The sequence below is a fragment of the Prinia subflava genome, chromosome Z (assembly GCF_021018805.1).
Source record: "Prinia subflava isolate CZ2003 ecotype Zambia chromosome Z, Cam_Psub_1.2, whole genome shotgun sequence".
NCBI classification, from domain to species: Eukaryota; Metazoa; Chordata; class Aves; order Passeriformes; family Cisticolidae; genus Prinia; species Prinia subflava.
Window position 1 is genome coordinate 13,785,082 of NC_086283.1, and position 13,782 is coordinate 13,798,863.

Sequence of the window (13,782 nt, forward strand, 5' to 3'; positions counted from 1 at the left end):
TATATATTTAGTTATTCTTTGTTGCTGTGCATTCAATCAAGTCTATCAGAGTTGACAAGACCAATTTTACACCTTCCTATTGTTTTGTCATGTAGGACCAGCACGTCATTTCACTGGGAAAAATAATTGCCAACAATAGAGAGGTGGTTTCTATGACATTTGCAACAATATTGCTGAAAAATTCCTTTAGTAAGGATTGCTTAACCTCACCAAATCAGATAACTGACTGGAAACAAAGCTCTAAAGGTCAACGTGCCTAATATGAAAATGCAATATCTATATTTTCCATAGTTTAAAGGAAGGCATGCCCCCTGCCAGGCAATATATACCTGCATGCACACTGTTCTCTCTGTCTCAAGTTCACATTGCAAGGCAACAAATGGCTGTTCACAGATACCTAAATTTATTCATAGGGGAAGAAAAAACAATGCTAAGATCAGGACTGACATGTCTGCAATATCAGCATAATTCTTCGACTGGTTCAGAAAAGTAACCTTGAAAGTCCAGTAACAGTGAAAGCCCAGTGGCAGCTCCATATTCATAAAGATACGGAGCATTCATGGTTAAAGTAATCTGTGCCATATGGTAAATGTCTCAAGGCTAAATAGGCCTTAGGGGCAGAGGGAAAAGGAAGCTCAGTCACATTCCCTGACTTGACTCTCATTTTTCTACTGCACATAATCTATTCCCAAACAAAAGACAGTTTTGTAGTGATCTCGATTTTTCTTAATTTCATGAGAAAAATCATTACACATTAGGCTGTGAAGCACATGGTTAGGCAGTTTGTCAGTGGTTATCTGATAACGTGTGACAATTTACACTGATTGTCTTCAGAGCTAAATGCTTGCAGTGTCATCAAAATCAGTCAGGGAGGTTTTATTTGACATGCAAATTAAGAAGCATGAGGAAATTAAGAAGAAAAATATTGCAGAATTTTTTTTGAGAAGAATTCTCAGGCAGATGCAAGAAGAATCTCTGGATGGTGTCTCATCTTTTCTTTTTTTTAAATCATCAGCATGATTACATTATATGTGGGCTCTCTCAGTCTATATAAGAATAACTTAAACAACTGAGATTATTCTCGGTGCCTTCAATACTGTACCAGTTGGGCTGACTCAGCTGGTGCTTAGAAGGAACAAGAGAGATGACATCCTTCCTTTAGTTTTCCCTGACATTTGAGGTTCTCAGAGACAAACCTGCCCTTAGCTTCTACCACAGGTCCCAGGAGGTGATGTTTGTTTCACAGTCTGCACGATTTCTACCCTTATCCCCTTCAGCCCAGCCCACTGAAACATCCTTTATGCCTGCCTGGAATGGGCAGAATAACTGCAGAAAAAACAAAGCCCTGGTATCTCCTCCCATTCCTGAACAAAGTAGGAGCTGCTTTGTATTCTGACTTACAAATACAGAAACTGTGCAAAATGGCTTGGGTTTTGTTTCCATCTTCTTTGCCAATTTTCTGCTGTTTTAGTCTTGGCCTCCACACTTTAGGCGATTACCTCATTAGCAAAGTATAAGTACCAGCTTTATTTTCCTTAGCACTTACTGTCACTCCTTTCCCTGTGGAAACTTTATTGCTCAGCTAACTTCAAATAATCTTTAAATAGCAGCTGCTTCTATCCACTGTTTGTCCACATTAAAAAACAAACAAACAAACAAACAAAACCCTCTCAGATACCAGCTCATGATGAGCAAGACTGTACCGTGTGCCAAAATTTTCTTTTTAATCTGCATGTCTGTTAAATAGTAAAATGTTGCACACACATTAGGGTTTTTTTTTAAAAAGTGGGGGGCAGGGGGCTATTTCTCTAATTCCTCTCAAGTCACTTTGCTAAAAGGTTAAGCCTTAATTTTTCTCCAGGTTGCTATCCATCCATAGGTATTTATTGCGAATATCAGAGGTATTTAGAAAGTTAATGTAAGGTTAGTAATAATTAATTGTGGAACTTAATTACAATGTAATAGAATAAACAACAATAGTAATATCTGCATTAAAATACACTGTCAATAGCTGTGTGCACTTAAGGGCTCATAAATAGACTCATGTATTTCTTCTAGCTGTGTATGGATTTGCCACATAAGCAAATCACAGGACATGTGAATTCATGGTAAATTACTTTAAAAGTGCAGTGATTAATGCCACTAGATAATTGCACAGCACAAAGGGCAATAAAGACAGCATTCATGTAGGCACTGAAGAGAAATAAAAAGATCATAGCCATCAGTACTGTTTCAGAGCCATATCAGAAAGGAGATTTTAATTCAGAAAGGAGATTTAAATATTATGCACTATTTATGGTTTAGATATAAAATTCACAAAACAAATGAATGTTTATCCTTGGGATTCATTTTACTCAATAGTCTTCTTTTCATAAAACCCACAGTTTGTCTTCGTTCACAAACTAATCGTTGTAAATCAGATGACACTTGACAGAGCATTCTTGTATTTCATCTTTTTAGCAAAGCAGAGCAGCAATTGCCAATAGAGAACACACATAAATGAGACCAAGTGTATCCATAGAAAATGCAGTCAACTGCTTCTATTGTTATTTCAAGCACATAGGAAGATGGGCCTGTATCTCACTTAACCCATTTACACTTCATTTTATACTTATAAAAATGAGCTGATAACTGCAGATGGCTGACTTGTGGTTACAAGCACAAAAAAGGGTCCAGAGGTCTGAAGTGGCAGTGGTTTTCATGAACTGTGGGTGCTCTGTTTATACTTGGGCAAAGATACTGCCTCATGTTTAAAAATACTTCTGTGACAGGCAATTTTGCAGTGAGTGAATTAAAGTAGCAGTAAAAAATAAAAATTCCTTTGGTTTTACTCTTTTTGAGTAGGAAATGGCACGAAAAAAAATCAGCCAAAGTTTAGATCACCATGTTGCTAACTCAGGAAGTCCCATGAGCTCATGGGTTGGAAACCTCACCATACAGACTGAACTAGTTGAAGTAATGGTACAAAAAACACTTTGAACGTGTTACCAGGACCTCGAAGATTAAAAATTGAGTCTAATTCATTTTTTCCTCAGTTCATTTTTCTTTATTGAAAACTACTGAGCAGTTTCATTTTTATCTGTCAAAAGAAGACATAAGGGGTCTGGAAGTCCCTGCACCCACTAACAGTAGATAATTCCGGATGTACTTACTCCACCTTTGCTACGAGACCACTGCAGTTTGGTATGGAAAACCAAAGTGAACCATTGTACCGCCAGATGCAGAGAGCTGGGTGAAATACTGACCCAAAAGAGCAAGCTCAGGGTAAGGCACCCTGAGCTACCTGACTCTGGACTTACCCAAGAGCAGCCTGGGATCGTCACTGTGAGCTTAGAAAGCCTTGCACTTTGAACAGAAGTCTCCTCTTTAGCAATGTCAGTCACTCATGGATTTCCCAGAGCAAGCTGACTCCCAGCACCTTCCAAGGAGGTTAAAAAAACAAAAACAAAAACAAATAAACCAACTGCATCTTTATCATATTAGACTTCCCCAGGGCTCTCCTGAAGACCAAGCTAGGAGACTGTACAACAGCCCTGCCTCAAGCATGACCCCTGGCATAGCCAGAGGCTGTCCCTCAGATCTCCAGCAACACAAGGCACCTTGAAAGACATGCAGACAGACAGACTGTCAGCACAAGGTGCTGGGAGGCTGCAAGGGAGTCCTCTGTGTGGGAGAAGGTTGGACACAGAAGATGCAAGTCTACAGCATTTCTTGCTTCTTCCTGTAATCACTGTAGCCACACATAGGGAATTCTGATAACACCCATTAGCAATGTTTACAGAAGTGTAAGTTTTTGTTTGCTTTACAGAAATCATGTTTGTATTAGAGACCAAAGCTGGGAGGATTGCTCTTGGATGGTGCTTTATGTCTGCAACTGAGATGCATATGTCAGGGAAAACCTAGGCTTGTGAGAATTGTAGTGGTAAGCTGCTTAATCAGTAGGAACCTATGTTGTGCCTGAGGTAGTTGTCTGCTGCAGGGAATTCTACCAAAAATGAAGAAGTGCTCTAGGCACCTGCTACATCCTTTCTGCCAAAGTATACTCAGCATCTTCCCAAGTCTGCTCCAGCCTATTGTACAGGAGTAGACACTTTATTCCAGCTCTCACTGGATACGCATTTACATGGCTTGGATTTATTTCACCTCATACATTCAGAATTTAGTCTACCAGTCAATAAAGAACCTTGTCAGCTCTAACTATAGATGCTACCAGCCAAGATGTAATAAACCGAAAATTTACTTAACACAGTTCATTCAGTAGCAGATGATATTCAGTATAGAAAAGAAGCACAAAAATAATCACCCTAAGCCTGGCTGTGTTACTGGATAGAAATGTGCAGAGAAATTGTGCATTTTGCCTACACAAAAGAAAACTAAATTATTTTCACATCCTGTAGCTCCAGATCTACTCCCCAAGTCCTCCCTCTCCACAAAGCTGTCACAGCACTGGCACAGACAGAAGGACATGGGGAATTTCAACACTGAATCTCCTCTGCTCTCAGAGAGGTCAACAGCACATGAAATATTGTCATGACAACGTGACACATGGCAGTGCTGACAACACAAGGGAGATTTTGCATCTCATTCCACAGGGACAAACACCAAATATCTTTAAAATGCCCATCACCCCATCTTATCCACCAGATACTCACTGAGGAATGCTATTTCATAACAATAAAAAAAATTGTCCTGATAGGGCCCAGGAATAGTAAAATATTTCAACTAGGCAAGAGAGTTAAATCATCCTTTTTGAACTGTAAAACATAATTCAGAGCCTGTTACAAAACTTTTAGTTCCCAAGCTCAGGAAAGCCTCCTGTGTTAGCCAAAGCCATCTCACGTGATACTTTTTCCTGTTGGATCTTGATTACAGATAATTGTTTTTTATGAGTTTTTACTGACCACAGTAGATGACTACACATTTCTGACAACTGTTTTCATTACACCAGGAAACAGCATTTAGTCCTTCTCCAAGAGTGCAATCTAGTGGTTACCTTCACTGATCAAAGGGCAAAATGTTAGCACTGACAGGTTTAAATTCACTACCTAAGAGGTGTTTTTATAAATGCCTTGTATGAGCTCACTTATTTTACTAGACTAGATTAAAATCTAATCTAGAAATGACTGCAGTAAAATTAGCTTTTGCTTGAACAGTATAACATATATCCAGACCTAAAGATGTCAAATGAAGGAAAATCCTTTTTATTTTTCCTCCAGGCATTTTTGTTCTAATGACTAATTGCTCTTAAAAATAAATACTAAAATTCATAATTAGCTTTCTTGATTACTCAGTATACTTCAATCTTTATGTTATTCATTTTTCAAGACACATTTAATATGCAATAGGCAGAGGGCTAGGGAGGAAAAGCAATCTGTTTTCTCCAGGAGAAAGAAGATGGAAATGAGAAAACCCCAGGAAAACAGAGATCCATCACTGAATGGGAAAATAATTCACAATATAAAAACCTAGAGAACTCGACTGAGCTCATCAATTGTACCAATTAAGCCTAGTTGATAACAAGATCTTATCTTTAATGCTTAACTCTTTCCGTGTTGACTTATCAAGTCAAAGGACAAAATATCTAAGCAGAGTCTAAAGGAAAGCTTTAAACTATTCCATTGATAGATTCATAGATTGCAGAGGGTCTCTCAAGAATCACTTACATTCACTCCAGGTCAAAATTATACATTAAGACTGGCCAAAAGACTCTTGCTCTTTATATACAGAATACACAAAATACATTCACAGCCGTAATTCAAGTCTAGCATTTTTAAACACTTATTTCCTCTTTTCCTGTGGCTACAGAGAGGAATATCTTCTCACAGATATTCTCACAGATCACTATCACAGTCAGTTTTATGAACTGCTTTTCACCTGAAAAAAAGAGTTTGAATTTTAGAGCCAGTATCATCAAAATGCCCAGCCACCTGGTAGGAAAATCTCATGTTTGCTACTTAGCTCCTACCTAGATTCCTTTCCAGCCTCCAAAAGAGCAACTTGGCAGCAGTGGCAATGTCTGTTCCCAACTTACATTGCCCTCTGCTCTGAGGGGGCTGAGATGCAAGTTTGCTGACATCAGTAACCCCTTGGATTCCTGTGGCAAGCTCTCAGTTTTCAGGAATGCTAAAGTAACCTCAGTATCTTTCTCATGATACATTGGGGTTTTGTTTCTGACTGTGGATCCACTGGCCTCAAATGAAGACAATAAAACAACTGGTCTTTTTTTTTTTAACTCTATATTTTCTTTCCAATGAAGTTGTCATCTCATTAAAGTCACCTTAAAATAGTGAGACAAAATAATTGCACCCACATGTACATATTTAATTGTCAATCATCTGTTAGGCTGAGGAAACCCTTCTGTGGAAAGTAGACTGTAGCACAACAGGTGCAAGTGGGTAACATCATACACAGTAAGTTGTCCAGAATTTTTAAATGAGTTAGTATTTTCTGCCCCAGCTCATAAGCTAAAATTTAAACCACCAAGGAAAAAAAACCCCAAAAAAGTAGCTTCCCTGCCTGGTACATTCTAGTGCAATCTTGCCTTTGAGCAACAACAGCACAGCAAAACAGTAATTCTGAAATCTGAGCTGGTCTTGGCAGAATATGGGAAGACATGCACTGTGACACTTTATTTGCTGACTTCTTGGACCTAAACCATCCTTGGAAAGAAAAAAGATGGCACCTTTCAGTAAACACTAACACAGAGGAACTGTTTCCATGTGTTCTGTAAGTTCAGCTTTTGCTCTGGCAGTAAGTTATATTTCGTACTATCTCTGCAGAAATAATCTTGGAAGAGAGCAATAACTGACCAAAAAGGCATAATAGATAATAGTGAGCACTTCATTACTAGAAATGGAATCTGCTAAATAAGAATTTACATCACTATCGTATGATACACATATCTCAGCAGAAAGCACCCTTCTTTACCCTAAGTGTGATATAGATACTTCATTCACTTGATTTTGAGGAACAGGATGCTTCATTACTCAAAACAGTCTTAATAGGTGGTAGCATTGCACATCTGAAATACAGTTTTAGAGAGAGCTAGCAAGCATCCTCTCATTGTCAGTTTCCTACACAAGCATGATCAGAAAGCCACGCACATCCTTCATTTTAGACTTCATCACCCACTGCATACACCCTGGGGAAGGAGAACAAACGAAGCATGGAAGGGAAAAGGAATCCATCAAACCCCTGAATGCTGGGAGAGCTCTTCTGCTGGAAGGAGTGACAAGTTATGTAAGGAGACCCTGGGGCAAAGACCCTTGCTTGAATATCATGTCTACTGATGCATACAAATAAATATGAGAACCTTCACATATGTACATTCTACATAGCAAACATATTTTGTATAGGTACACAACTGAATCAAAGAATAACCATCTTCTCATTCCTTTGCCTTACAGGGTATGAGAACAGTTAAAATACGTGTGATCCAAAACACATTAACTCCCCACTACTTTGTCTTGGGAATATTTGCTTGATCAATATGTGGCTGCATCAGCACACAGCACTTCTTTTTCTAAAGCTAGACTTTGAAATCTACTATAGCTATATTAATAGTATTAACTTCATGGGAAAGGCTTCTAATTGCTTCTGCAGAGAAAGGAGCTTAGACATCTCTTAATGCACAGCTGTTCTCTAAGCTGACTTTCCCATACCTAGATTTATCTCTTTTATTTCAAAAGCAGTTTGTAGAGCTAGAACGTTAGGAACATAATTTCCCACTGGTTATTTTCTAGTTTACTTTTGTATTCTTGTTTCAGTCCTCCTAGATAAGAATGCATTTTAATTTTGCATTTTTCTAATTAGATGCTATGATAACCAGAATATTATGGATCAAGTTGAGAATATAGCATGAAATTTCACATCTCTCCAGTCTACCAATTTAATGACTAGTCAGAAAATAAGCACAAGCCTGCATGACAACTGTGCAAACACTCCAAACTGAAAACAATTTTATACCGATAAATAAATGCAAAATTGTCTTTCAGGAAGGCTGACTATTTGGTGTAGTCATTTCACTGCAGTTACAACCCAGTCCAGGCAAAACAGGGAAACTCAACATCTCTCCTTTATTCCCCTTCTGCTCAGCTAAAAAAGCTACTTTCTCATCACTCTAGACTTAGCTTTGTACTGCTGCTTTAGCCTTTGAAAGAAACACTGAGAGCAGAGAGACAAAGCACTTGCCTGCTTGGAGTTGTAGTTTCTGGATGCTGAGAGCAGTCACAGGAGGCTTCTCCCCAGTTCTCTCACATCTCCTCTTTCTACCTCACTTGCAGAGTGTACAAACATGTATGAGCAGAAGTACTTACCTTGACTACACACCACACAACTCAGAGAAGACCTCTCTCCTGCACAGGATACGAGGCAATGAAAAGAAGGAAGATCTCTTTCAGCTGGCAATATATGGTTAATTAAAAACTCATCGTGTAGCCATATGTTGCTGGTAAAGACAGTAATCAAAACATTAGAGCCCTTAAAGAAACAAAACTAAAACTCAATTTTCATTAAAAACAACGGAAAACAATGTAAAAAATAATCTCATTATAAGTTCAAAAAAACCTGATCTCCTGACTTTCTCCAGTCATCTCAAGCTGTAAAAAGGTGACGTATTTCTCCCAAGACTGATCATTCTGTTTCCTTCCACCTGAGATTTGTTACAGGACTTAACAAGCACAGGACAATAAATGTCAGAGCTGTTCTACTTAGCCAGATATTTTCTACAAAGATTGAATGGAAAAAATAGTACAACTGCACTTACAGACAAAGAGAAGAAGAAAAAACCAAGCCTTTTCTTGTCCTCCTTTGGGCAGGCCACAGCAGCCCTCAAATGGTAAAATAAAAATTTTTCTGTGCCCCAAAGCAAGCCCCAGAGGTTTCTTCTCTCCTGAAGCAGGACCCTGTTTAAATCTCCCAGCTGAACTGATTCACAAGGGCTTTTTTTTCTATTACCAGGTAGGGTTGCCTACTCAGCTGTGACCATTTTTAGCATATTTCAGATGTGGAGTTTTTCCCCCTGAAGCTGAACTTAACATAATTTGCTGTAAAACAGAAAAGGGGAAGATTTTTAGAAAACATGGAAGTTTTCGGACAGCTTAAAATAACATGTTCATTTCATTCACAAAAGATGGTAAACTAAATTTAAAGTGGAAACCTTTATTCTGCATAAAAGAATTGTTTGATGTCGGACAACACTTTCATTCTTAATTTCTGTAAGGACTTTTGAACAAGTGTCTTCTTTAAAGGAGTGAATTCTAAGATCAAAATAGGAATAAGTAAAAGAGAAAGGAATCAGATATTACAGCAAGTTGGGGGGATGAGGGCTAGAATGGCATTACACTAATACCTGGGTGCATTGAAAAAAAATCATTAATTTACATTGCACTTTTAGTGAGTTGAGGGGATGACAGTATCTCTGTTATACAGAAAGGAATAGAAACACAGACACCTTCATAGTGTAGATCTGGTTTGATCAATGTAGTACATGATGTTTCAGAGCACATACTATTACATGGTATGATTAAAGTCCAGCATTTCCACACAATTTCTCTAAAAACCAGTAACTACATGATCAGTCTGCTCTTTGAAACAGCATGTTCTTAGCATTCTCATTTTAGAGTATGAATTGTGAATCAACACTTAATAGCAGAAAAAATAACAACAATAGTAATAATTTAAGAATCCCCTCATAGTTTCTGGAACACCTGAGATGATTAGCACTTTATAAGACAAATAGTGATAAGAAAAGACAGAAACTTTTGCAGACAGCACTGGCTGTATAGGAATTAATGTTGCGTGTTCTGTTTCCAGTGTCAGCTACCCTTCATTTCATGAGACACGTATCTGATGTTAATGATACAACAGGAGCTAATTAGTGAATAGTCAAGGGTGGAGTAGAGTAATCCTACCTTTTTTCCCTACTCATGGCCATTCCCTGCTAATTGCATTGCATGGATTACTTAAGTATCAGTGTACAGTGCATGAAAAAGATAATGCTAAATTAGGAGATAAGCAGAAAGGATCTGACCTTCTTAGTCAAGGTCATTGATAGTGTAATTATTCTGATAAACCAGGCATAATGATCTCCTGTACTCTAAAGACACCCAGGCTGTTCAGCTCAGCAAAGACACATTGCATTTTCCAGTGTAGTCCATACTTATGCTCTTTAAGCCTGTGTCATAGGTTAAAGCTACCCATTCTAAACTGCTTGACCACTGGACTGTGTGCCAGGATAAAACTGCCAATGGAGAAAAGGAAGGTGTTGGAAAGGTTTGTTGCATACAAGGCTGCCCTGGGTAACTCTCCTATTAGACCACCAAAAGCAGGAGGGTACAAGTTTCTTGGTTCTAGACAGGAACATTTTGCTCTGTAAGGTTTGGGTTGTGAGTGGTAGAGCAGAGCAGCCTCAGCCCTTGCTGCAAAAGAGCCCAGTGTTCATGTACGAGGTCTGGGGAGCACCACCAAACTCCCCAGGGCCTGCAGCACGCCAGGGGATGCACCAGCAGTGGACCAAACTTCAGGTGCTGTGCTATTTCTTGGGAGAGGGCCAAAGCTGAGGGGAAGATATCTCACAGGCCACACCAGAAATTTTGGCTGAATCACTTACTTTTCCTTCTGTAGATTCTCATGTTACTGTCCCACCAGCACTACTGCAAACTTCAGGGAAAAAGAAAAGAAAAAAAAAAAAAAAAAAAAAAAAAAAAAAAAAAGAAGAAGAAAAAAAAAAAAAAAAAAAAAAAAGAGAGAGAGAGAAATCATCTACTCTGTCCCACTGACCTGTGTTTGCAGAATCAGATTAAATGGGCCCATGTGGGCTCACAGCAGGGTGCAAAGTTTGGAGGAATTGCTCTCATTTTCCCAACAAGAAGCATGTTGAAAGAAAGCTCAGTTCTCATAATAATCACTGAATTTGAAAAACCCTTAATGACTATTCCAAAGACAATCACTTATGCATACAAAATTGACAGGACAAAATGCAAGTTTCATTGAACTTGAGTCTGGCTGCACTTATTTCTTTTCCATTCCTTAGGCTCTACAAATAAACTTCAACATATTCAGGAAGAACAGTGTTACATCATGTGGGTTCCTATGAAATCAAGGCAAGGATTTTCAGCATGTAGAAAACACACCCGGCCTGTGGTTGAGACACTTGAGCAATGCAACACAAAATTGCTTGTATTTAACACATGAACAACCACTGCGGACAGTTCTGTGTGACTGGCAGGAAATTCTGTACCCACCCCACTGGGACAGCTATTCCCCAGTGATCGAAAGCAGCTGGGGAAAGGGCTGGGCAGCTCCTGGAAGCAGCACAAGAGAGGCTTCAGAGAGAATCAGCCCTCCAGGCTGATCAGCCAGGGTATGCAGAGCCTCCTGTCAGAGCTGAAAGCAGACCTGTGCCTGTCTGGAGAAATAAGGCTGCAAAGAAATAATCCTTTAGTATTAAAACTAAATGAAGTTGATTCCAGTAAACCACATCAGTGTTTCAAGTTCCTGAAGTTCTACCAAAGCTCAATTGTCTTTTGGAGTCTTTTATGTACTGTAGCAGTGGCAGATTATGCATATATTTGATTAAAGCAATGTCTTTGTGGCCTCCGAGAGAAATACTGTGTTTCCCATTGCAAATATCAAAATTTTATGGTGGTCTGTGCTTTGTTCTGTGTGTTTGCTGCTCAATAATATGTCATCTGCTCAGTAGCTTCTGGGCTGGGGTAAATGTTTGTACTGCCACACAATCTTCTGATCAGCACGTTATCTCTGCTTTTGTTTGTTTGCTCACAGGTCTAATATAACTGTAAGTAAAGCAACAGAGATTTAAATAATTAATCATTAAAATAATTTAAATCATCATATTGTAGCGATGTGATTTTTCCCTCTGTGCCTTTGCATGTATTTCATTATCCTACTAGCAAAGTCTATAGTATAATACAAACACAGAAGTTCAAAATATGTATAAAATAGGCAAATCAATAGACAGACACATACAATGGAGAATAACAGACAACATACCTCCTTATTCCACCATAGCTCCTAAATCATAATTTTCTTCTGTTACAGATATTCACACAGAAAATTTTTGTTCTTTGTGCAACCCCTGAGGCTGGTTTCAGAGTTGAGACTGAGCAGCTCAGAGATAACACTAGAGTGTTTCTATCTTATTTCCTGATCTAGTTCATCATGAGTCCAAGGCAAAAAAAGTCCAACAAGCACTGTGAAACAATGCGATTTGGGAAAATAATCTCATTGACCATATAATTGTCACTTAACTACAGTCCCAAAGGATAGATGGAATGGTTTTATCCTCAGGGACATAGCCACTTTAATCCTTGGCTACAGTCTATCAGCTTTTCTTTTCAGGACTAGGATATTTGTTCTTTGACTCTGCAATAACATATTATTTCATCTAACTCCACACAGGTACATCCTTTCTTCTTGATTTCAGGTCAGGGAAGGTGCTAACTACACTCTGCACAATAGAAGTCACTGAATTGCAATGTAAGCTGTTAGGAAAATTAATGTATTCAAGTCTCCTTCTTCCTTAATCCTCATTTCAGGGTTGGCAAATCTTCTTTTCCTTGGTGACTCTACCTCTCCCATGCAATATGTGTCTTTAATTACATTTTGCTGTACATAATCCAAGCCATCCAGTGTCATATATGTGACAACACAGAAAATGGTTTTGAAGCTGGGATACCAGTGAGGCTGAAGGAAGGCTGTCAGGAATACAAAGAAATACAGTGTGTTGTATCCTGCATTTTGAAAGATTCAAGGGTTATAGGTAAAAATAAAATTAAAAATCTGAAATGTTTCAGGTTTCACTAATTTCCCACTGTTGCATTACCTTGATAAAGAAAAAAAGCAGTAAAAAGCCCTTCATATTTAAAATTTCTTAAATTCTTTAAATTATATTCACTGTCTCTCTAGGTTTATACAAATCACTTTTCTCCTGCTTTGATTTTCAGACAGAAAGCTTTCCCTGAAAAAGGAAAGCCTTTTCCTATGTGTTTGTACAGCACACTTCACAAGGTTCACAGCAGCTGTGGAAAAAGAATCAGTTAAAAACTACTGCTTTAACAGGAAAAACACACTCCATAGCCTTTCATGCGGTAGTCACCCACAGGACTAATTTGAATATATGAGAAAACAAAAGGCTTCTAAGGGCTGCAGTAGTAATCAAAGGAACTGCCTGGGTTGGATAGGGAATCAAAATCAAGGACGTACAGTACATGATGGAGCACTGCCCACGCAGGCCAAGGATGATGTTTGAAAGTTGCTTTTACAGCTGCTAAGATGGTGACAGGCTGCTGTCCCAGGTGAGATAATGTTTCTTGAGTATCACTTGGGAACAAGCAGACACTGGATCTGCCTTGTCCTTCGGCTCCTGTGGTATCTTCCTCCAATCAAGGCCTTGATTTTTTGAGAATATATCTTGCTCTGCCTTGCCATAATTATGTAATTACTTTACAGAGTCATAAATATCATCTCCTTTGTAGGCATTGCAAGTTGGACAGACAGAAAAATCAAGATATTTGTAATAACAGATCGTTTTCAAAACTGTTGTCCAAAATGCTTTTAAAAGCAAAAACCATGTTACGAGTATGTTAGCAGTGCCAGGCATTTTTAGAGCTCCCTTGGGTCTTGTATGCCATTAAAACATTTGATTGGAGGTGCCTTAAATATGGTCCTCCTGTTATACTGTCTGTTGCTGTATTTCTGCCCTCGTTAATTAAGCAAGAAATTTCCTTTTTTTCTCTCTGCCTTTGGTAAATTAGACTGCTT